The sequence below is a fragment of the Myxocyprinus asiaticus genome, chromosome 4 (genome assembly GCF_019703515.2).
Source record: "Myxocyprinus asiaticus isolate MX2 ecotype Aquarium Trade chromosome 4, UBuf_Myxa_2, whole genome shotgun sequence".
In the NCBI taxonomy this organism is placed as follows: domain Eukaryota; kingdom Metazoa; phylum Chordata; class Actinopteri; order Cypriniformes; family Catostomidae; genus Myxocyprinus; species Myxocyprinus asiaticus.
Window position 1 is genome coordinate 36,596,058 of NC_059347.1, and position 27,452 is coordinate 36,623,509.

General features: G+C 38.7%; 1 protein-coding gene across 7 annotated transcripts in view; it reads left to right on the forward strand.

Annotated features, from left to right (window-relative positions):
• LOC127440121 (disabled homolog 2-interacting protein-like) overlaps positions 1 to 27,452 on the forward strand; it is a 209,762-nt gene that overhangs the window by 99,726 nt on the left and 82,584 nt on the right. The window contains exon 1 of one of the 7 annotated variants that reach the window (XM_051696528.1): positions 8,506 to 8,677. The exons of 5 other annotated variants lie outside the window; for them this stretch is intronic. The gene's annotated coding sequence lies outside the window, so the exon portion shown is untranslated. Of the gene's footprint in view, positions 1 to 8,505; positions 8,678 to 20,972; positions 21,104 to 27,452 lie in introns of those variants that run through there. One more of the 7 variants, XM_051696529.1, reaches the window with a different exon arrangement.

Sequence of the window (27,452 nt, forward strand, 5' to 3'; positions counted from 1 at the left end):
TTACGTTTTACCATTGTTAATTAGAATAGTAATAACAACAACAATATGTACATATGAGTACAAGCAGCTATAAACAAAATTACACAGAAAAAACCTGTAGTTCATTAGTATTACTCAGAAATTACCTATGTAAATACACTGTAACTTGAACACTGTAAAATGAACTGTGGCCTAAAATGGTATTCTCTCACAAATTGTGTTCAATGTGATTTGCTCAATTCTTTAAAAAAAAAAAAAAAATTAATTAATTAAAATAAATAGAGGAAACATTGTTGTATTTAGGTGGCATTTGGATGTTCTGATGTTATTAAAGGTCTGAAACTCCTAGTCTAGTGTGAGAAGCACTACTCTAGAGAGGAAAGCAGAGGGAAAGACAAAGCCGTCGTGTGTCAGTATGTATCAGGTTGTTTAAGAGAGCTTTTCTGTTCAACATGAGCGACTTATTATCATACTCATATTATTATTATGATGTTTATTACTCTATGGTATGCCCTAGCCTGACAGTATATACTACATAAATGCCAGCATAAGCTGGTTCAACTGGTCAACCAGTTCAAATTGTGTTTTGGAACATAGTTAACCTCTAATCAGCTCAGGCTGACCTCAGCCCCACATCAACCAAAGTGGACCAGCTCGAAATCATATTTAACCAGCAGGTTTTTGCAGGATTTTCCAGCTGGGATGACTATTCTTCTAATCACAGAAAGACCACATATAGTGAAAGAAAACCATGAGTCACTAACTTATTCCTATTTTTAATTTTGGCAGCAAACAGCCCCAGTTTATACTTTATTTGCGCTCAGTGTAAGATTTGGCATTTCCCTCACTAATCTGGGCATTAGCTGGCAGCATTTCTCCAGTTTAGCTTTAGCCATTAGCATAGACTCTGAGTCACCCTGATTTTATCTTACATCATCAGCATTAACATCGACTGCTATCCTAAACCCACGGCCCGAACTGCTCATCCATTCTTTACCCAAATGAGATTATATGTGTGGATGCTGCTAATCCCAAAAGCATCTCATTTGATTGGATTAAGTGAAGTAATTGTCTGTGCTTGCATGGTTTGACTGAAGCAGACTAAGAATGGCTATATTTGTACTGATAGTGGGATGAGTACTCGGGAATTCTGTGGGGCCAAATGAATTTTTGCTGAAATTCTGTGTCCGATGCCCCGGCTGATGTGAGTGGAGCTCTTTTTATGTGCACTTGAGGGTTTTGCTCTCTCTCTCTCTCTCTCTCTCTCTCTCTCTCTCTCTCTCTCTCTCTCTCTTCCATCTATCTCTTCTGCAGTATTATAGTACTCAAAATGACTGAAAATGAATCTGCATTTTGTGTTACCAGACAGTCTGACTGTAGCTTCTATTAGAAAGAGTCAAGAGCTCTTAACAGAGAACAGCTCTGCTTTTCACAGCACTTCAATCAGTTAGGTTTATTAGCTTGAGTCTTTTGGTGGGTGGTTGTTCTGTGGATACGCTTTTCTGAGAAATCTCGGAGCGGTTCACGTGCATTGTGAATTGCTGCAGGCACACCTATTCTTGCAATTCCAAACATTTGATGCTGCTTAAAGTTATTATACAAATTTTAAAATGAAAAACAGTATGAAAGAAAAGAAAGAGGTGACAGGGTTTCACCAGATTTGCAATGAGTAACATTGTAAACTGTCAAATAGAGTTTGACACTGCTGTGCACAATAGTTGTTCCATCAAAATAAAAGCTCAAAGTGAAGGTGAAGTAAATATGACAGCGATATATTGATATTGTATTTAATAATGTATTATAAATGTTATTATTAAATGTATTATATTATAAAAATAAACTTGATTGGACAATAATAAATCATATTCATCTGGGTCCTAATATATGAGTAGTTTTGCATACCCTCGTTAGCTAAATGTTAGCCAAAGTGGCACCAAAAGAGTCATACTGTTTTTCATAAGTTTTGACCCATAACATGAAACATGCTATTTTGCTACTGTACCTTACCTTACCTACTGTAGAATTATATACGTAAATGACATATAAATGTTATAACTTCTTTATGTTATGATTCATTAACCTCCAAGATTCTGAATACTGAATAGGCAATAATATGTAAATGTGCTCAAGTTTGTGATGACAATGAAGATTTATTTTTTGCTTTGCAATTGCAGCTTAGTTTTCATTAAAGATCTGTGGAGGATGGACTGGGAAGGGATCTTTGCAATGTGAAAATTATAGTACAGTACAGTATGACTTCAATGTACTTTGCATCAACTTCTTGTATTTCCAAAGAACAAAGGAAATCATATTTTCCATGATATGTTACGTTGAAAGGTCATTTAAAGAGCCCAAATTATGCTAATTTACAGGTTCATGATTTTATTTTGGGGGTCTACTAGAATAGGTTTACATGCTTTAATGTTCAAAAAACACATTATTTTTCTTATACTGTACAATTCTGCTAAACCTATTTTCAGAATCTGGCTCAAACGCTCTGATTTAGGTCCTGTCTCTTTAAAGCCCCCCTTTCCGAAAAGCTTAGTCTGCTCTGATTGGTCAGCTGGCCCAGTCTGTTGTGACTGGTCAACCACGTAGAGCGTGTGTAGGAAATGTAATGCCCCTTACCATAACTGAGTTTCAGGCTTCCTTAACAGCTGTAAACACTACTGTAACTATGGTAACAATGGCATCTGTTTTTGCCATACCAGTTTGAGTCTGAATCCAATAATGAAAGTTTGGAAGAACAAGCTGATCGACCCGAACCACCTTCACAAGCATGACTTGAGCAGGATGTTTCACAGTGGTAAGTTTTAATTTTGTAGCTTTCTTACAAGTACACTGTTGATTACTGTGAACCTAACAAAGCTTCAAGTAAAAGACACATAGTGCATCTAAGTTAGTCATCTTTTGCTGGAATGGTTGTAGCCGAACTTTTTTCGCCTGAAGATATGAACGAAGAACAGAGGCTTACTCCCGGTTAGTGAGCAAGTTAGCCGTGGACTACCGATAGCAGCCGTAACATTACAGCTTATATAATTATATAAGACTCTTGAGATCGACCATTTTGTTACACAGTTTTATGTAAAAGCCGGCCCACAGCTGAATAGTTAACCCTTATCAAAACAATAACATTACACAGCAAGTTAGCCGAGCACTACCGTGGATTGCAGATGTAAAATTAACGTTTGTGAAATAAATCCATCTCCACACTTGATCACTATTCATAATAGTAAGTATGACAAACAATCTGCACAATTCTACACATTTGTAGGTAAAAGTGGGCCCGCAGCTGATTAGCAAACTATTTAAACACAATAACATTAGCTAGTAGATTAAGCAGAGGCCTACAGCTGTGCACTGGGTGTACACCGTAGCTACAACACAAAACTCAGCATTTGAACTCTCGGTAGCAGATAAATCCACAAATAATCAAGCCTACTTACAGGTTGTGATTCTGAAGTGCCAGATTGTCCCAACAAAGTGGGAACTGCACCATCTTTCAGGGGTAACCGTCTTGAAAATCCGGTATTGATTGTCGTTGTACTGCTAAATAATTAAAATAAATTCTAACCACTGATTCTTCAAGTTGTCTGCCTTTGGAAGTCCAAACAAAGAGGTTTTGCTTTTGCAGTGAAGAAAACGGTGTCTTCTCGACATAGCGACAACACTAACCCAACTCATCCTGGCCTCTGCTATATCTATGTTTGTTTGAGGGTGGGCCAAAGTAGCGCTTAGGTGGGCATTATGCAAATGTTTTACATAGTGACGTAGATACTTTATGGAAGAAATGGCCGGACTACAAACCAGCTGTTTCTTGTAGTTCTTGAACAGTGTTGTCTGTGGGAGAGAATAACTCCCTTTTGCATGGACTTTGTACTTTGAAACTTTGCAGACCTTTAATATGCACAAAGAGATATATAACACACTAAAGGAAAGATAAAATCCCAAAAAGCATAGTAGGGCATTACGAATGCACATTGTATAGATGGAAGACAAACATGCACACACACGCCCTCCCAAGCTGGAGAGGTGATGTTGTCAAGGTAACTGTCATATTGGGGGGAAAAAATCTCAGCATTGCTTTATTGCTCAGTAAATTTCATTTGATAAAAGAGGAACTAATTCCTGTGGATAGAGGGAAGTTTAAAGATTGAGCTAGAGCCACTTTTAATCAAACTGTCAAAGTCAATATGTTTTTTTCTTTTTGTGTGTGTTTTTTTTAATAAGGCCTTAAACATGTCAGCTGGGTCTGTTTGGACTACTGTAAGTTCCTTATTAGAAGGGCATGCAATACCCCAACTTATTACCTACATTTTAACTGAAATGCAATGTTAGCATGGGGCTTTATGCACCTTACTGTTTTTTGAGGGGGCACCAGTGGCAGTTGTGGCTTGCCTGGTGCCTCCTAAGCGAGATAAGACATGACCAAAGAAAAAAACTCTTTTGAACTGGGGACACAGAATCAAGTACAGATGTAACGTATAGTTTTGTTTGTTTGTTTGTTTGTTTGTTTGTTTTTTATAAACCAAGCAAAATTGGAACTGAACTTGACAAACCACTTGAATTTATTTTTCATGGAAAAGAGTAGCTTTGACTTTTTTTTTTTTTTTTTTTTTTTTTTGGAAAGGGACATGAGGGTGAGTAAATGACAAATTTTCAGTTTTAAGCAAATCATCTGTGGAAGGTAACTTGAGTGGACTAACCAAATTGGACTGACTGATTCAAACACCTTTTTTACTGACAGTATTTTTGCAACTTCAAATTGTTTGGAAGTTGCATTTAAAATCCACTTGACTCAAAAACCAGAGGTGGCACATGCCTGCTAAGATTGAATGGATTATACAGTTCTGACTGTTTCCATGAAGTTTGCTTTGTCATTGTGTGGTAATGTATTATTTATGTTCTGTGTAGTGAATTCTTCAAACTGTTATTCAAGAATTGGAAAAACTTGGTACACCTTTAATGAGCAGGTTCAGACCTGCTGTGAACAATTCAGACTGTTTGCTTGCTGATTACTGAGCTTAAGTCTGGAAGATGGGTACTTAGAGAATGTCTGAAATTACCAACAATATTTAGCATAAGAAAATTTGATTTTAGTTGATTATAATCTGTTTACTTTGTAACAGCCATCTGTGTGTATTGAGATTAAAAGGCAGAAATTTGACTAACAAAGGCATGTATATGAGATTCATATTTTTGTGCATGTATGCTTTTGTTTATGAAAGTGAGAGTCAAAACCATTTCTTCAATTGAATAGAGGCTATTTGCATTAAGTGGATAGATACTATTTACACTAAACAAAAAGCATCTACTTTGTACTAAATGCAAACAGTGTTTAAATATTTTTGGATCCCGGTGCAGATACTAATACCCCTAATTAAATACTATGTTACAGTATAGAGACTGCACTGCAGTGTGTTTATTGTGTGTATTTAGAGTCCCACAGACACCCTTCCCCTGAACCTAACCCTAACAATCCCTTACAAAAATGAACCATGGTTTTATTACAGTAACCATAGTATGACCATGGTATTTTGTAGTAAAATCATAGTAACCACAAAATATTACATGGTTACAATATTAATGCCATATAACTATAGCAATACCATGGTTAATTGCATTAAAACTATGGCTTCTGCCAAAAAAAAACAACAACATGGTTAGTACAGTATTACTATAGCAAACAATAGTTAATTTTACTCAAACCTTTCTCTTAACTGCCCAACCTTCACCATGTCAATCAACCTATATCAACCTTTTACATAGTGATGTAGATACTTTATGGAAGAAATGGCCGGACTACAAACCAGCCGTTTCTTGTAGTTCTTGAGCTGTGTTGTCTGTGGGAGAGAATAACTCCCTTTTGCATGGACTTTGTACTTTGAAACTTTGCAGACCTTTTATATGCACAAAGAGATATATTACACACTAAAGGAAAGATAAAATCGCAAAAAGCATAGTAGGGCATTACGAATGCACATTGTATAGATGGAAGACAAACACGGACGCACACGCCCTCCCAAGCTGGAGAGGTGATGTTGTCAAGGTAACTGTCATATTGGGGGAAAAAAACCTATATCCATTTTTTTAAAGGAAATATTAAGAGTGCAGACAGGAAACATGATGGGAAAAAGTGGGACAAAAGGCAGATTCAAACCCGGGTCATCTGCAAGAAAAAAGCACATTCTCACCGTTGTTACACCCCACACCACTGCAGCGAAGCTAGAGGTGCAGTTTACCTTCAATTTCTGGGTTTCCACCAGACAGTTGGAGTGCAAATAGCTGTGCTATGTGGCAGGTGCTATTTACAAAATAGGAAATAGTCACTCAGTTGAAATGTGTATATATATACAGTACTTCATTGTCCCCAAAGGTATTTGTCTTGGACTAAAGGTGATGTAGACATGCAAAACATTGTCAAAACAGTTTTATAAATGAGAGCAATCAATAACTAGATAGGTCAAGTTGATCAAGATGGCTTTGGAAGTTGGCGTGGTAAAGCCTGGCCTGATGGTTTCAGTATAGTTTTAAAAGCTTGAAATTTGACGTTTTTACAGGCCCAGCAGTTAGACAGACAGACGGAACGAATGTCAAGTAGATAGAAAGACAGATAAAATGTCAGATGTAGATAGATCAGATGATTGCAACACACTCCATAAAAAGTTGGGACAGTTGACTGTTTACCACTATGTACCATCACCATTTCTTCTAATAACAATTACTCAGCGTTTGGGCACTAAAGATACACATTTGTTAGGCCCCGCACAATTTTGCAGCTGAAGACCTGCATGATGGATGAACTGGGGAAAATTCAGCTTGCTAAACTTAAACTTTTGTCTTCAGTGCACAAAACCTGATAGAGAGAATGCACTCTTGAGTGGACTCAAGATGGCACCGAGTATGGCTGCTGCGTTGCGAGCTCCGACACAACATGGTAGTGCTTTGTTTGTTTTGTTTACAATTCTTATGTTTTTTTTTTTTGTCTTGGATGTTGTCTGCCTTATTGTCTACGACAGACAAACACTTTTGGACATTGGTTCAGCAATCACACACCGTAAACCGGACTTCAAATTCCTCAATGCCGACCTGCTGTTTACAAACACGGCTGCGGAGCCCTTTGTATGGGCTGCCCGGCCGCGGAAACGCAGGAGGAAAAGGGGAAACAGAGCCGGCGTTCTCATCAGAGTAAGACGCCGCGCAAATCGACCCCCGCTACCCAGTATTCTACTGGCAAATGTTCAGTCTCTGGATAACAAGCTCTGCGAGCTGAAAGCACAGATCTCTTTCCAACGAGAGATGAGGGACTGCTGCATTCAACCTCTCAAAAGACAAAGGAGCTTGTGGTGGACTTCAGAAGAAAAGACAGAGAACACAGTCCCATCACCATCAATGGAGCACCAATGGAGAGAGTCAGCAGCTTCAAGTTCCTGGGTGTCCACATCACTGAGGAACTCACATGGTCGTCCACACTGAGGCCGTTGTGAAGAAGGCTCATCAGCGCCTCTTCTTCCTGAGACGGCTGAGGAAGTTTGGAATGAACCACCACATCCTTACACGGTTCTACACCTGCACTGTAGAAAGCATCCTGACTGGCTGCATCTCCGCCTGGTACGCAATAGCACCGCCCTCAACTGCAAAGCCCTGCAAAGGGTGGTGCGAACTGCCAGACACATCATCGGAGGTGAGCTTCCCTCCCTCCAGGACATATATACCAGGCGGTGTGTGAAAAAAGCTCGGAGGATCATCAGAGACTCCGGCCACCCGAGCCATGGTCTGTTCTCACTGCAACCATCAGGCAGGCGGTATCGCAGCATCAGGACCCGTACCAGCCGACTTCATGATAGCTTCTTCCCCCAAGCAATCAGACTTTTGAACTCTTGATCTCCCACGATCAAAATACATCAGCACTGCACTTTATTACTCTTATATCTCACACCGGACTGTCATAAATTATATTATTATTATATTATATTCTCTCTTAACAACTTACTATCAACTGACAGCCTGAATGTCAATACAGTACAATACAACCTACTGTACAATCTATATATACTATATATACTATTTTATTGTATTGTATTTTATACTGTACAGTGTATGTTATTATTTGTATACTGTGTTGTGTGTAATTATGTGTATATTAGATTTTAAATTGTGCTGTGTAAATTTGATGTTTATTGTAGATTGGTATATGTCTCATCACTTTCATGACTGCTATGTTGCTCGGAACTGCACCCAAGAATTTCACACACTATTGCACTTGTGTATATAGTTGTGTGACAATAAAAGTGATTTGATTTGATTTGACAGGAGGAAGAGAGATACAGACAGGAAGTAGGACAGTGTAGGGAAGAGGGACACAGTGTGACTGATAAAGCACAAGAGGGCAGTAGAGAGAGAGATAAAGAGCGTGGGGTGGAGAGAGGGATTGAAAGAAAAGACAGTGAGAACGGGGAGAGAGAGTTTTTTTTCTCTGCTCCGCCTTCCCCTGAAAAGAGCCGGGATCAGTGTGAGTGTGAAAGAGCGAGAGAGAAGCAGAGAGCGGGAAGCACTCAGCAGCAGAAAGGGAAAAATGAAGCTTTAAGAGAGCTTACCAGCAGATTACTTCCTCTCTTTTCCCACCTCCAGAGTTCTGTCCTCTCCTCCCTCATCTTGTGCGCCTTTTGACTGCTGCATTTAATTCACATTATGACTGGTAAGTGCTTAGTTGCTGTTGACATTATCCGCCTGCCTCACTTCTGATGCTTCTTTGGCTTTGACTGTCTAGATGTTATTCACTTAGTAAACAAATATAAAGTGATTATGCAAACTAGAAGTCTCCCATACACTTACATGTTCACGTGCAGCGATCTGTGAGCGTTACACAGTATATTTGTTTCAAATTTTTCCAAATATTGTGCGTTTGTGAAATAGTGGGGAATTCTGGTAAGGGGACAATTTGTCAGGTCCATTGTATGTGAATTAGACTGTGTGTTATGGGGGGTGTTGGTCACATTGGATGTTCTGGGTCATTGGACTCATGCCAGCAGTACAGCATCTGCCTGAGGACTGTAGGTTATTGAAATGTCAGCGTCTTATTAAACTAACAGAGAGTTACATTTAAACTTTATTCTAACTGGAGGGTGTGTGATTGATAGCTCGCAAGTTATTTATTGTGATAAGAAGTGATTTGCCGAAGGATATCCATTCTGCCAGAGCAGGCTGCCAGTCATCTTTTGGTTGTTTTTGTTTTTATGTTTTCTGTCCATGCTGGTGCTCTTACTTGCTGTCATTGATGGCATGAGGTTTTGAACTTTTCTCAGCCTGTCAGCTTGTGTATGAGCGTATGTGTGTGTTTCCCGCTGTAATTACATTACAGTTGAACAGCTGCTTTCATTCATAACACTGAATCTCCTTGTTTTTCACACGTACACACAGACTGCTCCTCAAAATCATCCTCCTCTTAATATGCATTTATACATTTGAAGCTTGATTAATGATTAATTAGATTATCTATTAAACTTCTGCATAACATACATGTGAAACTTAATTCAATATAACCTATTACCTTAGTTTAAAATCCTAAAAAGTAAGTATTTTAAGTATTGGGTTTTTTTTTTTACACTGTAATAAGTTAAACAGTGCAGTTGATTTCTTAATCACTTTTATTGGTGCAACCTTATGTATCCAAGCTGACTCTTTCATATTAAATAATAGTTTTGACTTGATCAAAACCAGTTAAAGGGCTAGTTCACCTAAAAATGCCACACCCTCATTTTGTTCCAATTACATATGACTTTATTTCCATGGAAAACAAAGGGAGATGTTAGGCAGAATGACAGAATCAGTCACCATTCAATTTCATTGTTTGGAATAAAGATGCCATGAAAGTAAAGGGTGACTGAGACTAACATTCTGCCTAACATCTTTTGTGTTCAACAGAGGACAATGAGACAGTAGCAAGTGTTTAAGGAAAGCCAAAATTATTTATTTGACTAACACCTCTAAACTGAGAAGAAGAAGAGAGAGAGTGAGAGATAGAGAGAAGGATGGTGTGAAAAATAGAGGGAGGGATGAGAGGAGAGAGTCTCTTCAGTACCAGCTGTTGTTCGACATCTCTTCAGTTCTACTGCAGTGGCAAATTGAAGATGTATAACATGCTAAAAAAGATAAAAGAAAAGAAAGAAAAACTGTGCAAAAATGTTTTCTAAACTTGCAATAGACTCTCTTTTCTCTTCTCTCCTTTGTCTTTCACTCTGGTTCGTTTTCTCTCAGACCCACCAATCTTTCTTGTCTATTGATTTGTTGTGTGCTACTGAGGCATGTCTACTCATTTGGTCTCCTGGAACACAAGGAGGGTGGTAGGGTATCTCCTCACAAGAGGGTCACCCTCAGAATCTTCATAGTACATCTGACCTGACCAGAGTGTCTGGATAAAGACGTCTCAAAAGAGAATGCTTAAACAAAAAAAACACATACATGTGTGTCATGACCACGGAGGTCGTTACCCAGTCTCTGCCCATGTCCATGACCATGGAGGTCGTTCCCCAGTCTCTACCTGTGCTTTTGACCGCAGAGGTCGATCCCCAGTCTCTGCCTGTACTCACTTCCACGGACTCTTCCCTCGAGCCTCCCATGGCTCCGCCTTCCAGGGACTCTTCCCTCGAGCCTCCCACGGCTCCGCCTTCCCCGGCTTTGCCTCTCGAGCCTCCCACGGCTCCCCATTTCTTAGTCTCCGCCCCTCGAGCCTTTCCTGGCTCCGCCTTTCTTGGCTCCGCATTCTTTGGCTCCGCCTTCCACGGCTCCATCCCCAGAGTCTTCCATGGCTCCTCCTTCCTCAGCTCTGCCCTCCTTGGCTCCACCCTCAGACTCTTCCACGGCTCCGCCCGCTTCCCCAGAGTCTCCTCCTCCAGCGGTTCTGCCTCCTGACCCAGTCCTTGCCCTGTGGCTGCCTCCCAGGCCTCCTGACCCATTCCTAGCCCTGTGCCGCCTCCCAGGTCTCCTGACCCAGTCCCTGCCCTGTGGCCGCCTCCCAGGCCTCCTGACCTGGTCCCTGCCCTGTGGCAGCCTCCCAGGCCTCCGGATCCTTTCCCAGCCCTGAAGCCGCCCCCCAGGCCCCCGGATCCTTTCCCAGCCCTGAAGACACCCCCTAGGCCTCCTGATCATCCTCCTTGGATCCTTCATCTTCTGCATCACCCTACCCCCATCATCCGTTTTTGGGTGCCAGGAGTCGCCCTTTAAAAGGGGGTGGGGGATGTTAATGTCACAGTCTGTCTCCATCATCTTCAAGGACTCTTATTTTGAAGTGTTTCATTGAGTTAATGAAGTGCTACTTTGTGTTTAAGAAGTGTTACGTTTAATAGTTTGTTTCCACTCCAGCTAATGTTCTACTCCAACGATTATAATTAAAGGATTGAATGAATCTACTCCTCCTCTCTTCCTCTTCCACTGCTAGACACCCAACATTACAACATCTCAATAGGGGTGATTTATTACTCTGACTTGCAGTGATTATATTTTGAATTTAGTGTGTATTTTAATTTATGTATTTCTTTTATTTCTGCTTGTTACATTTTTGTATCCGTCTCAGTCTTAATTATTTTTTGCATTATCTGTTTCTGTACTATAAGTACTATAAATTGATAGTTTGGCTACAATCCAAGGGCAATTCATAAATATAGCTGCAAGCAGCGATGACGGGCCCAAGCACCATAGGTCCATTTCCAGCTGGTGGCTGTCGGAAAACAATGCAAGGTGGACACATGCATTAGGCATTTGACATTATTCTAAACAGTTTTGAAGCAATTTGGGTAAATATAAGAGGACTATTTTAAAGTCTGTTGTAAAAGCCACACTTCCTGCGGCCAGGTGGTGGTGCTATGACCATGACCCAAAATAGTCACATCCATGTGATTAGCCCCCAAGACTAAACATACATCACAATTTTTTTTATCTAAATCACACATTGCATACATAAGATATGAGACATTTCCTATTTCTCATTTTTTGCCATTCATTTAATGCCTTGGCATGGCAACACTTCGATATATCAAAAATATGTTCACAATTTTGCATCTTCAATGTCTTGGCATAATGTTGTCTAAATGTGGTGACAGTCTCATGAATCACCTAGGAGGAGTATTTAAAAGTTCAGAGACTGCAATATTAAATAATCCAAAATGGCCGACTTCCTGTTGGGCGGAGCTAATGACTGTGAGTATGGAAGTTGTTCGGCTTGATGAGAAATATACACTGGCTGCCAAAAGTTTGGAATAATGTACAGATTTTGCTGTTTCGGAAGGAAATTGGTACTTTAATTCACCAAAGTGGCATTCAGCTGATCACAAAGTATAGTTAGGACATTACTATTTGAAAAAAGTAATTTTTGATCAAATCTAGACAGGCCCCATTTCCAAAAGCCATCACTCCAACACCTTATCCTTGAGTAATCATGCTAAATTGCTAATTTGGTACTAGAAAATCACTTGCCATTATATCAAACACAGTTGAAAGCTATTTGGTTTGTTAAATGAAGCTTAACATTGTCTTTGTGTTTGTTTTTGAGTTGCCACAGTATGCAACAGACTGGCATGTCCAAAGGTCAAAAATGGCATAAAAGAAACAGCTTTCTCTAGAATCTCGTCAGTCAATCATTGTTTTGAGGAATGAAGGCTATATAATGCTTGAAATTGCCAAAAAACTGAAGACAAAGGTGTACACTACAGTCTTCAATGACAAAGGACAACTGGCTCTAACAAGGACAAAAAGAGATGTGGAAGGCCAGATGTACAACTAAAGAGGATAAGTACATCAACAGAAACAAAAACAGAAAAAGAAAAGGTTAGAGTGGGCAAAGAAACACAGACACTGGACAACAAATAATTGGAAAAGAGTGTTATGGATCTTAACCCCATTGAGCTTTTGTGGGATCAGCTAGACTGTAAAGTGTGTGAGAAGTGCCCGACAAGACAGCCACATCTATGGCAAGTGCTATAGGAAGCGTGGGGTGAAATGTCACCTGAGTATCTGGACAAACTGACAGCTGGAATGCCAAAGATCTGCAAAGCTGTCATTGCTGCACGTGGAGGATTTTTTGATGTGAACACTTTGTAGTAATTTAAGAAGTTCTGAAATTTGTTTTCAAATTGTAATAGTAATTTTTCACATTATTAATATCCTGACTATACATTGTGATCAGTTGAATTCCGTTTTGGTGAATAAAAGTTCCAGTTTCTTTCCATAAGAGCAAAACCTGTACATTATTACAAACTTTTGGCTGCCAGTATGTGTAAATGGGGGTGCTACGGAGCCCCCCTTACATGCCCATTTTCAAGGGGGTGCTACAGAGCCCCCTTGCAACTTTCCTCACGATTCTGATGTGTGTGCAAAATTTCAAGAGTTTTCACGCATATTAAGTAGCCCAAAAGTACCAAAAACCTTGAAAGAATAATAATAATAATAATAATAATAATCCTTAGAAGAACAATAGGGTCTCCGCACTTTCAGTGCTTGGGCCCTAATAATAATCCTTAGAAGAACAATAGGGTCTCTGCACTTTCCGTGCTTGGGGCCCTAATAATTAGTTAGTAATGGATGGCGAAATCTTAAGAAACCGTACGAGTTGGCTTGTACAAAACATACGACTTTTACTCCCATAGAGAAAAATGAACAAATCATCAAACAATGTTATTATGATTTTTCCTAAATTTAATCCCTATCCAAAACCTAAACTTAAAATAACTTTAGTGTACCATGGAAGAAAGACAACATGGAGATTTGGAACAAGAAGAGGGAAGCGTATTACAGGTTATTGACATGCATTAGTCATTTGTATTGCATAAATAAATATGGTAACCAAATTAGATTATTTTCTGAAAATAAAGCCTTGGATAGGAAGCTAGCTAAAATTTGATGCCTGTATTGTAATTAATTGAAAATGTGTTTGTTGATTGGTTGGTCTATATGAGAATAAAAGTTGTACATTTTCGTAAAAGCCAAGTCGAACGATATCTTTCGATTTCACCATCTTGTACAAATTATTATGCGTTGACCTGAGACTATGTTGTAATAATCATACCAATATAGCTTTTGTTGACTGACTCTGAGAGAGAGAAAGAGAGAGAGAGAGAGAGGACCACATTGAGACAAGCTGACATGCTGTCCGAGAGAGTCTGATCAATAAATAGGAACACAAACATCTGTTGCAGGATACCAGACAGACAGACAGACAGAAAGGCTATGTTAGATGATGGCATTGAAAGCCTGTTTATTTTGTCTGATCTGTGTTGCATGTAGGACATGCTTAAAATGGAGTGTTACCATATTTGTTAGTGTTATGCATCAAGATAAGTACAGGGGAATCTTATCAAGACATTTTATAACAGTTATTCTTGTCCTCTGTGGTTGGAGCAAATGCTGTCACGACAGACAAACAAGCAGAGAGAGAGAGAGAGAGATAGAGATAGAGAGAATGGAGGGAAACAGAAAGAGATACAGAATCAATGCTATGACCCTTCTGTTGCCTGGAATGCACTCAGTTCGCTCAGAAGACTCACTAAAGTTATCCAGGATGGGATCCGTCAATTTGCTTTCTGGTACAGCATCTCAAGCATGTTATAGCTTAAATTGGAGCCAGGCAGGGATTCTTTCCTATGTGATCAGAAAATAAAACTTTGGTAGATAAAACAAATAACAGCCATCTTAGCAATTCTAGAGCTGGACTTTGATGTGAGTCAAACCCCCAGAAATCACAGCAACAGCAGCTTACATCTGATCTTACCAGAAGACTACTCTATCGACCATAATCTGTTTCAATGCATTCATGTTCAGCTTTATTCATACGTACAAGAAACTGGCATGTATAAAACCTTCTGTTGCATTTGTCGTTTTTTCTTGACAGTAACTGTCAGATTGTCACAGTCCCCTCACATTTTGTCTTGTCCCTTTAAGTGGCGACATGAATAAAATATGGGTGTGCTGCGAGTATTTGAGAGAGGCTTTTCTCTACAGCACTATGACAGGAGGCCATGGCACAAATAGCCTGCTTTCAATGGAAATTCCTCTCCGATTCATCAATAATCCAATCAATTACACCTCGGGGAATGGATGGCTTTGAATGTAACTGTCTATATGTCGATTTTCAGTCTATCCGGGCATGTGTGCATGTGTGTTTTCTCATGTTATCTTCTCTTTGGGCTACTGTGTGTGTAAGCGTTTTTTTTCAGGCGGCTAGATAGAGGGATGGATGGAAGAGGGTGGGGGCGTAAGGGAGGAGAGATAAATAGATGGATGGACGGCATAGTTAATGGCCTGGTCTGGGCACGGTGGCTGGTTGCGGTTATGTAATTCTTGAATCGCACACATGAAAGAGAGAGAGAGACACTAGAGATCGAGATATGAAGCATGCTATACAATTGCAGCTGTTTTTTCATCTCTCTCTGTTTCGTGATGGAATGCATGTTTTTATTAGTTTTTTTGTTTTTGTTTTTCTGCTAAGGTGTATATTTTGTTTCCAGAATTTCTTAACCAAGGAGAACTTGACTAGTCGAAGAGTGTTGATTGTTGGTGAGTGTGGTTTATATGTGTCATTCTTTGTTTATTTTCCTCAACAAACTAAATTTAAAATGACGCCACACTTTGTATAAACAGGCTTCGCCTACGCACACTGAAAAAAACAACCTATAGGTTTTACCCCCAAAAAATGAGGCACCAATTTGCACCCACTTTCTTTGAGTAAAGTTTCAAAATTTTAGCATAGGATTTCAAAATTATAGGTTAAGAATATCAGGTAAAGTTTTCACAAATTTTCCCTTTTTCTCCCAATTTGGAATGTCCAATTCCCAATTTGCTCTAAGTCCTCGTGGTGGCATAGTGACTTGCCTCAATCCGGGTAGCGGAGGACGAATCTCAGCTGCGTCAACCCGCGCATCTTATCACGTGGCTCGTTGAGCGCGTTACCTCAGAGACATAGCACGTGTGGAGGCCCACGCCATCCACCACGGCATCTACGCACAACTCACCACGTGCCCCACCAAGAGCGAACCACATTATAGGGTTACCCCGTGTGACTCTACCCTCCCTAGCAACCAGGCCAATTTGGTTGCTTAGGAGGCCTGGCTGGAGTCACTCAGCACACCCTGGGATTCGAACTCGTGAACTCCAGGGGTGGTAGCCAGCATCTTTACCACTGAGCTACCCAGGCCCCCAAGTTTCTTCATTGTTGATATGAAACACATACCTAAGCCTCAGTGAGATGCTGGCAACTTTGTGTTTTTTTTTATTTATTTTTTTATTTATTTTTTTTGATTAACAGCAGGACCAACATGAGTAGAATGCATGGAAAAACAGAAATATTTTCAGATTCAGAAATCCATAACATGATAAACATGCATTAAATAGTAATGTCTTTAGTATCTACAAAGAAATGGGCTTTTCTACTTACCCGCGACACAAAAGCATCTTGTCTGTCAATATTTCTTGCCTCACTCGATTTGAATTCCAAAAGGTGGCAAATCCTGCAGCGTCAGAAATACTGTGATACAAAATGTGCACCGCACGATAACGTAAAGCTTGGTCACACTTTAATTACAAAACAGCAAATGTAATGTTAGTTTATCACATTATTTTAACCCACGATAAAGGATTTTATTTAGCCTTTTATTAAATGTTCCTGAGCTGGCAGCTGGACCTTATATGAACTTGTGAAGCCTTGCCACTCGGATAAAACCGATATAAAACTCGCATAAAATGTCAATTTCTTTTCAATTTGCCAAGTATTGTATCAAAAACACAAAGAAAATGTAAAAAAAACAAAAAAAACACAATGTCTTACCTTAAATTCTGTGTCCAAATGACATTTTTCTGTCGATCCTGCTGGATGTCCGTTATTTCTGTCACAGGCCCCGTTTCTCATCGTGGACAGCACATGTGTGCATGCATACATGAATTAAATATATTTGATATTTTTAAAGGTTTTATGAGGCTTTTGTATGTGGTAGTTGATCATTAAATTATTAGAGGACTTGTGTAATTTTATAAATTATATTTTATTAAATAGTATATTGCAGAGCATTCTAGTGACACTAGAAGCATAATTGTTCAGATGTACACTGTATTATCAGCGTATCAAGGATGGATGAAACAGTTCACCTCTTTGTCATGTCTATTCTCTCAATAAGATCTGTTTTTGTTGAAGGTCACATGTGGATTTCATGTCAACTTCATCAGGTCCTGCTCACTCTCTCTATATGTTTCTCTTTCTCTCTCTGTCTCTTTCTTCTCTTTATGATTTCGTGCACATGAAAGAACTTGCATGGAATATTTTCTCTTTAAGGCTACATGTTTGTGCATGTGCTTTGTTTTTATTCATGTTAAAGTGTTTCTGGGAAAAAGTGTTTCAATAAAAAGAAACTAATTGCATGCTTCAGACCACAAAAACCCTCATGATTTCACATGAAGCAGGTATTGCATGCAAACACATTTACACCAGCCTGATCTCACAGTGAAATTGGAGAGAAAGTAGACTGACTTTTCTTTCGTCAAAATTGGTATACGTTGACCAAAATTTCGAAACACTGCCCCCAGTGGCCAGAGCAGTAAGAGTTGTTGGGCATATGGGCACGTGTGAACCATTTATGTCCAGGAGAGGTCGCCAAAAGCTAGTAGTGAATCAAGTTGTTTTCAGCTTTACAGGACATTATACAATGAAGAGAAAAGCATATATTTATAGATTATATCCCCCATCCCAAACCCAACCCTTACCTTAACCATTAGTGGAGTAAAAAAGTAACTAGAGGGAAAAGTGAAACCTCTGAATCATGCTTGTCATTGATCAGTCAAACGTGGTTACTGTCTGGCTTTGAACTCTAGTCTCCCATGCAGCTGATTCAACGTGCTGCCAATTGCGCCAGGTGGAAATGTAAGTACATGTTCACGCATCGGCATACAGTCGCCGATCTTAGGGTACCGAAACTATCGGAAACATCATGCCAATTTCACGTGTGATCATGTTGTTTACACATGCACACATTTGAATAATGCCCACCCAAATGTAAATATACAGGAGAGACATTGAGTTATTCCCATTAAAAAGAGCACATAACAAACAACACTTTAAGTTAAACACTCTATCTATTCAAACTGCACAGTCATGTTCTATTATTTCAAATCTAAATGACATAATCAAACTTTAAAAACAGACAGTTGTAATCAGACATGATTCTTTAGTTATTCTTTATTCTAGTAGTTTTCACTAGTGTAAGTGTTTTTATTGTGGCCAATATTTGAGGCCATATTTTGGCCATATTTTCATCATCAAAAATGATGCAAAAGTCCAGTGTTGCCTTGTATATACTGTCTTTTAGCTTTGCAAGTTATTGAGAGTGGGGTTGTTTGTGTGTTTGGTAGAAGGAAGTGCCCAGTCTAGAACAACCTTTGGTTAGCATTTAACCAGATGCTCAGTAAACACCCAGGACTCAACTGTTTGCTTGTTATAATACAAAGGCTTGTGTGTGTGTGTGTGTGTGTGTGTGTGTGTGTGTGTGTGTGGGCAGGTTTGGGTGGTTTACGAGGAAATTTTTTTAGGTTACAAACTGGTAATTACAACGGTATTATGCTATAAATGTGGTTTATGAGGACATTTCTAGTGTCCTCATAATTTAAATCGCTTAAACATATTAAACAATGTTTTTTAAAAATGTAAAAATGCAGAAAGTTTTTTGTGAGGGTTAGGTTTAGGGGGGGATTAGGTTAGGGGATAGAATCTATTGTTCGTACAGTATAAAAATCATTATGTCTATGGAGAGTCCTCATAAGGATAGCTGCACAACATGTGTGTGTGTGTGTGTGTGACATTGCCATATTCAAAGAGGATTTGTTCAAGCCAAGGCTAATTTGTTTGCTATTTAGCACATTTAGCCCATTTTTCTGAGAATGGCATGTCTTCCCTCGCTCTGTCATTGTGTTGAATTTTCCCAGCATCCTTCAACTTCAGCTTTATTTCCTTTTTATATGCAGATGAGAGACTGGCATCCATCGGCTGTGTGTTTCTCTGCCATGATATAACTGTGAAATTAACCATTTGGACCATGTGGTAATGTTAGGTGTGCCGGGACTAGATTGTGTAAAGGGTTTGCATGAAAGCAGAATTATATCCTTCCTCTCTAACCTATACACGAAATGGACAAAAAAAAAAAAAAATGTTGAAGGTCTGTTTTTTTACTTGTTACATTGTAATAAGTGCTAGCCTGCAACTGTTACCTTAAGGAGCTTTATCTACCTGAACTAACCCTTAAAGGGATAGTTCGCCCAAAAATGAAAATTCTCTCATGATTTACTCATCCTCCTGGCATCCCAGATGTGTATGCCTTTCTTTCTTCTGCAGAACACAAAATAAGATTTTTAGAAGAATTTCTCAGCTCTTTAGGGCCATACAATGCAAGTGAATGGGTGCCAACATTTTGAAACTCAAAAATCTACAAAGTGAACATAAAAGTAATCCATACAACTTCAGTGGTTAAATTCATGTGTTCAGACACGAGATGATAGGTTTTGGTGAGAAACATATCAATATTTAAGTCATTTTTTATTATAAATTCTCCTGCCTGCCCAGTAGGAGTAAATAAGCATGATGAATGTGAATCACCAAAAACAGAAGAAGGAGAATGTAAAAGTGAAAGTGAAGTGGACATTGACTGAACAGGGAGGAGAATTTAGAGTAAAAAAGGACTTGAATACAGACCACCAGAGTCGCCTGGAGTACTTTTATGTTGCCCTTATGTGGATTTTGGATCTTCAATATTTTGGCACCCATTCACTTGCATTGTATGGACCTACAGAGCTGAGATATTCTTCAAAAAATATTTGTTTGTGTTCAGCAGATGAAAGAAAGTCATACATGATGAGAGAATTTTAATTTTTGGTTTTGTTGGTGCAATCTAATGTAGTCAGGTTGATTCAGGCATGGTAAATAATGCTCTTGACATGAATCAGTTAATTTTACGACAGCATTTTAGTGTCAAGTGAAAAGCTTTAAAGTAATAAAACAAATACAAGATTTTGTGGATTAAGTCATAACATTTTATGGTAATAAAGTTGTAATGTTTTAAGAATGATCTCATAATAGGCTTTTTACAAGAATAAAGTCATTAAGTTTCAATAATAAAGTTGTAACATTATGAGATTAAAGCAGAAAAAATTTGAGAATAAAGTCAACATTACAAGAAATAAAGTCATAGTATAATGACATAAATTTGTAGCATTACAAGATTAAACTTGTAATATTGTGACAATAAAGTTGTAGCATTATTAAATTAAAGTAGTAATGTTTTGAGAATAAAATGCTAGGCACATTTTGTTCCACAGATCTAAGTCTTGATGTCATGTCCTTTCTTGCTAGGCACACAATAATAGAATCAGGGAATGTTTAATGTCCAAAGAGTGGATGCTGTACACTTCCTTTCTTTTCTTTTCTTTTTCCTCAGAAACAATGTCTACCATGTCTTATGCATTCTGTGGAACTCACTGTAGCAAAGCAAAAAAAATATATATATATTTTTTACAGTATGTAGATGTATTTAATGTACTCATTACTTGCTCATGGCTACATGTAATTGTGTACATATATGTGATCACTACATTTAATTGTGTGCACATAGGTCATTACTGCATGCACTTATGTACGTTCAGTTTATTACCACATTTTATTGAGTGCATATAGTTCATAGTGCACATGTCATTAGGCTGCATGCTTCATGCAATCCGACTAATTGTTGGGAGACAACAACCTGTACCCTTTTAATAATAAAGATTTCATCAGCGTGAGAAAATGAGAAATTATAAATGGAATTGTCATAGAGATGTTACACCATATAAAGTGTAATCCTAAAGTTGAAATGTTACCAAGTTCCAAGAGGGGAAAGCGAGCGCTATCTGTTTAAATGGGGCGTGTGAGGGAGGAGGTGTGTTATCGGCTATCCCATGGGAAGTTCCCTCTCCAGCAGTGCGGTGCAGAGGCCAGAGATCACATACAATTCCCCTTAACAGTCCATGAAGCGAAGGACAAATTCAGATAGAAATCAGAGCAAAAACATATAACGGTGAGAGCGGATTGATGGAGCAGCGTTTCAGCGCATTCAGCCTAAGCGTAAGTTACATTATCCATCCTTGCTACTTATGATTTGAGCTTCTGGTTTGAACAACTGGTTCAGCTGACGTAATGGTGAGGTCCATTTTATGATGAAGGGAATCGGGTTATAACAGTTAAGGTTGTTTTTTTTTTTTTTTGTTGTTGTTGTTGTTGTAGATTTGTTTTTTGTAGATGATTTAATGTTTTTTTTTTATGTATCTATAATTAGTAAAAATTAGTCTTGTTTTATTCTAATGCCATGTAGAATAAACTAGGGTTGATAGTTAGATTAGAGCATTATAAAGGCTAAACAGTTTATGTTCAACTAGGAAAGTGCACACATAGTTAAAGTCAGGCTACAACATTTTCTTTTCTTTTCCTTATCAAAACTGCCATTGGAATGTTAAATTATTTCATTCTTGCCCTAAACCCGGAGGTGTGTGTAATCGGTGCAGTTAGAGCGCGATGGATTATTTTCCTGTCATTGTTCTGGTGAGGTAAACACGTGTTGTGCGCAGACCTCTTTGGCCTACACTGTTTCTACTTTTCACAGAAAAGTGCTATAAACACTTCATTTCTTTATTTGCACATTTTGTTCTGCCCCCCTTCAACGAGTTTTAAAAGCTATCTTGAACTTAGAACACTTTTAAAATATATTTAATATGAAAATGTGATTACTCTCTTTTCTGTCTTTGACCTCAATCCATAAATACATCTCTTCCCTGTCCTTGCTGTTTAGGGTCTGTGTGTACTGAGTCAACCCTCGTTGTATGAAACCTCAGCTGTATGCCCACTGCCCTTTTATCACACTCAGAGTACAGTACAGATTTAGTGCATGATAACGATTTATAGACCTTTCAAATGACAGTAATAAACTGCTAACATTCATCGAATGTTCTTTTTCATCTTCACTAAATGTGATGATAGCCAGTGCCTCACTCAGATCATTATGGGCTGTGCTCTTTTTTGGGGCTAAAATTGTACCTGTCGGCTAGTTGCCATGGAAACTCACCTTTTCCTAGTTGCGGTCCATTCAAGGGTAGAGCCAAACCCAAGCAAAGAAAGAGCTTGTACATTGCTCTCTCTCTCTCTCTCTAAATGGGAGTGCAGTGATGACTGCAAACCCACAGGCTGTATTATTATTAATCATATACTACATTAACTGACATTGTGTTTTAGCCATAGCAGTATGCAAATGATTAAAAGCTGTTTTTAATATGGTTTGGTAAAATCTTGGAAATGAAATCATACTATTAGAATTTTTTGGACAACATCTATTTAGGACAGAATTTACTATAGGTCTACTTAAAATGTACTTTTGTATTCGGTATGTATTTAAAACTTAAAATAATTTAATAATAATTTATAATAATTTAAAATTCAATATGATTCATATATAATTCAAAAAAATTAAATGTAATAAACAAAATGCAATTATGACAATTTATTTTTAAGGTTTTAATATGAATTTTCAGTATATATACTGTTAATATACTGTTTACAGTGTGTGTATATACAGTATATATATACAGGTGCATCTCAATAAATTAGAATGTCGTGGAAAAGTTCATTTATTTCAGTAATTCAGCTCAAATTGTGAAACTCGTGTATTAAATAAATTAAATGCACACAGACTGAAGTAGTTTAAGTCTTTGGTTCTTTTAATTGTGACGATTTTGGCTCACATTTAACAAAAACCCACCAATTCACTATCTCAAAAAATTAGAATACATCATAAGACCAATAAAAAAAACATTTTTGTGAATTGTTGGCCTTCTGGAAAGTATGTTCATTTACTGTATATGTACTCAATACTTGGTAGGGGCTCCTTTTGCTTTAATTACTGCCTCAATTCGGCGTGGCATGGAGGTGATCAGTTTGTGGCACTGCTGAGGTGGTATGGAAGCCCAGGTTTCTTTGACAGTGGCCTTCAGCTCATCTGCATTTTTTGGTCTCTTGTTTCTCATTTTCCTCTTGACAATACCCCATAGATTCTCTATGGGGTTCAGGTCTGGTGAGTTTGCTGGCCAGTCAAGCACACCAACACCATGGTCATTTAACCAACTTTTGGTGCTTTTGGCAGTGTGGGCAGGTGCCAAATCCTGCTGGAAAATGAAATCAGCATCTTTAAAAAGCTGGTCAGCAGAAGGAAGCATGAAGTGCTCCAAAATGTCTTGGTAAACGGGTGCAGTGACTTTGGTTTTCAAAAAACACAATGGACCAACACCAGCAGATGACATTGCACCCCAAATCATCACAGACTGTGGAAACTTAACACTGGACTTCAAGCAACTTGTGCTATGAGCTTCTCCACCCTTCCTCCAGACTCTAGGACCTTGGTTTCCAAATGAAATACAAAACTTGCTCTCATCTGAAAAGAGGACTTTGGACCACTGGGCAACAGTCCAGTTCTTCTTCTCCTTAGCCCAGGTAAGACACCTCTGACGTTGTCTGTGGTTCCGGAGTGGCTTAACAAGAGGAATACGACAACTGTAGCCAAATTCCTTGACATGTCTGTGTGTGGTGGCTCTTGATGCCTTGACCCCAGCCTCAGTCCATTCCTTGTGGAGTTCACCCAAATTCTTGAATCGATTTTGCTTGACAATCATAAGGCTGCGGTTCTCTCGGTTGGTTGTGCATCTTTTTCTTCCACACTTTTTCCTTCCACTCAACTTTCTGTTAACATGCTTGGATACAGCACTCTGTGAACAGCCAGCTTCTTTGGCAATGAATGTTTGTGGCTTACCCTCCTTTTGAAGGGTGTCAGTGATTGTCTTCTGGACAACTGTCAGATCAGCAGTCTTCCCCATGATTGTGTAGCCTAGTGAACCAAACTGAGAGACCATTTTGAAGGCTCAGGAAACCTTTGCAAGTGTTTTGAGTTGATTAGCTGATTGGCATGTCACCATATTCTAATTTTTTGAGATAATGAATTGGTGGGTTTTTGTTAAATGTGAGCCAAAATCATCACAATTAAAAGAACCAAAGACTTAAACTACTTCAGTCTGTGTGCATTGAATTTATTTAATACACGAGTTTCACAATTTGAGTTGAATTACTGAAATAAATGAACTTTTCCAAGACATTCTAATTTATTGAGATGCACCTGTATATATATATATATATATATATATATATATATATATATATATATATATGAATGTTTGTATATGTTCAACATGCTACATGGTATATGTACATGGTACATTGATGGTGGTGAATGGTAATGCTACTTTGATTTATATCATAGTACTGATGAACTTAATGTACCAGGGTATTTGCCTGGTACTCCAAGGTATTTCAGTGACTACAATGATATTACCATGTCCAAAGACCCTGATTAATATTAAAATACTTAGTACTTTGTGTTAATGCTGACTGTACATAATACTTAGTGTTAATGCCAACTGTGCGACCCACCCTGAAAGATCTATAGCATATCTGATACCTTAGAGTTGGCATGATGTTTAGCTGTTTAGATGTTTAGAGTAGTGAGAGAAATGTTAGCATACTCTACCACTCTGTACTCTATACTTAAAAGCTTGCTATATCAGTTACCCTTATTTCATCCATTAGCTCAGTTCAGTAACATTTGTCAGTCTGTCAACCATATTATCAGTGTATCAGATGTGTTCATGTGTGTCTGTAAGGTGTCATTTCAGTCTCCAGCCACCATGCTAAGTGTGCCTTTATGCTTTTCTATGTGACCTTAACTTTTCTATGTGAGCTCTTGCTCCACACTCCCACTCTCTATGCCTTTGAAAGTGAAAAAAGTGAATGATGTGCACTCTGAAAGGCTGAATTGTGTGTATCATACAGTGTGTGTAAAAACTGTTATGGCCTGTTAGGGAGCATCTATATCCCTCTATGTCTTCCTGATTTTCTTTTTCCTCCTGTTTCTTTCATGGTCAAGGTTGGTTTGTTTTGTGAACTCCTCTATTTTGTAATATGTGCTTCTACCCCTGCTAAGGTGACTGTGACAATAAGACAAGTACATTAGATGATGCATTTATTGATGGATGGAAATATGCTGAGGTTAAAGAGCCCACACATTTTTTGTCTGCTTTTCAGGATTGTTTTAAATAACTGTTCCCCAGTCTCCATCTGTCATCAAATGTAAATATAGCTTCTCTAACATACTTGTCATTAGAGATGGGACTTTAGTGGATTTTTAGTACTTGTTTTCCTTGCAGATAAAGCCAAGTCTTAGAGGTTTCTTTCTTCTGTTAAACCTCTTCAATGAAGTATCAACTAGGCTACATAGCTGGATCAGCTAAGCTTGTTCTGTGTCCACAAAACTAACCCTGTGGGTTTATGCATTTTTCAAGCAAGAATCCCCAAAATTTAGTTAACACAACAGTTAAAGTCTTCCCAATCCATCCTTTTGATGGGGTCTACTGTATACTGTGTGGCGGGGTGAGCAACAGACACAGTGGGTGTGGCAACAGGCCTTGGAGATACAATTATTTTAAATAACATTAAACAGAAAATGTTCAAAAAGGGGAATTAATGTGTGTCAAAAATAAAGGGGGATTTGGCGCCCTCCCGGTAAATAGGGGCTCTGTGTAGAAAGGAGGAGTGTCCATGAGATGGTCCAGGACATGGGTGAGGTCAGAGGCCGTGAGGGGCGGTAGCTTCTGTGGTGGCCTGTCTTCTCAAGGGCTGTAGCGTTTGAGGGGAAGGCGGCCCGACATTGTAGCTTTCATCCCCGGTGATGTATCTAACTTGGCCGGGGTTCTGGGGGAGTTGGTCCGGCGACACATCTCTCCGTGCTCTGCTCCTAGACCTGCAAGGACACCAGTGTGTGCACACGAGGAGATAGTAGCCGGTTCCCCAGGAGAGGCTCACTGTACGTTTTGATGGCAGTGGTGATGAGACTGTATTAACATCAGGAGCACCTAATAATCCGCTGCCCAAACTTGGCTTATTAAATTTCACCTCTCCTCTTTCCTGCCCACTCCCATTGTGAGCCTGGCTAAAGGACAGCCCTCAGAGGCGGGGGTTGATAACGAAAGGGAGGATAGAGAATTGGGGTTTGTTACAACAGAAGAGCATATTTCAGGCACTTATAAGGGATATAAGCAAGCATACAGTTAAAGGGATAGTTCACCCAAAAATGAAAATTCTCTCATTATTTACTCACCCTCATGTTATCCTAGGTGTGTACTGAGCTAAAATATTTTTCTTTTTTCTTCACCAGAACACATTTGAAGAAAAATAGAAAAAATATCTTGGCTCAGTAGGTCCTTAAAATGCAAGTTAATGGAGATTTCTCTTTTGAAGCTCCAAAAATCACAGACAGTCAACATTAATGTCATCAATACGAATTCAGTGGTTAAATTAATGTCTTCTAAAGTGACACAATCCCTTTTGGTGTGAAAAAAGATAAATATTTAAGTACTTTTTAACTATAAAGTTTCACCAGAGGGTGGGGTCCAAGCAGTCTCTCATGTGACGTATTCATGTTGCCATGGATACCGATGTAATCTCACATTCTCCACTCGGTTGAGACATCCAAGATGAGCACACACACTCACCATTGTGAGTAAAGAAACGGACAAATACATTTCTAAACCAAAATCATCTAAGCTTCTGTATGGCATTCCTCCTCCTCACTTGTAAACAACGCTGCTCTTTTCCAGCTGTGATGCACGTGTGTCAGTTCTCTATTCATTGATCAACAGATGCCTACATCAGCATGCACTGTGGCAAAAGTTAAGAATTTCTGAGCTTCTGGTTGTGTGTTGGAATATCACTTTCTGTCAATTGTGATCAATGGATTCGCCACACACTCTGATGCGTTCTAGTCTGTAGGTTCCTTAAGTTACAGTAATGTGCATTAATAATGGTGAATTTGTTTTATATTCTTATCATCATAAACTTAGAATATAAATGAATAACATAAATAACTAGACATTTTTGTATTTTATTTAATTGACAGTGCAAATTGTTCTTCATTCATTCTTTAATTTTTTATTGATTCATACAATGTACTTATGGTATTATTGATGTTTGGATTTAACATTAAGATGCAAAGTGGCTTGACATCACAAAGGGACTATGGTCCGTTTGAATTAGTCTTCTGATAATATAGTGGATGTAGGAGGACACACACACTCCATAGGAGGGAGTCTAACAAGAATGGTCTGGGTGTGAACAGTTTCGCACTCTCAGTGCTAAGATGACATGCCTTCTTTTAAAAAAAATAAATAAATTCCAAAGTCAGAGAACAAAACAATGGGCCAAGAAATGTCTCTTACTCTCCCTGACAGTCTCTGTTTCATAAAAAGATACATATTGATTTTGTGCCTGCATTTGCTGGCTGACCTCATTGCATGTGTTTGTTTTTTTGTCATGGGTTGCTATG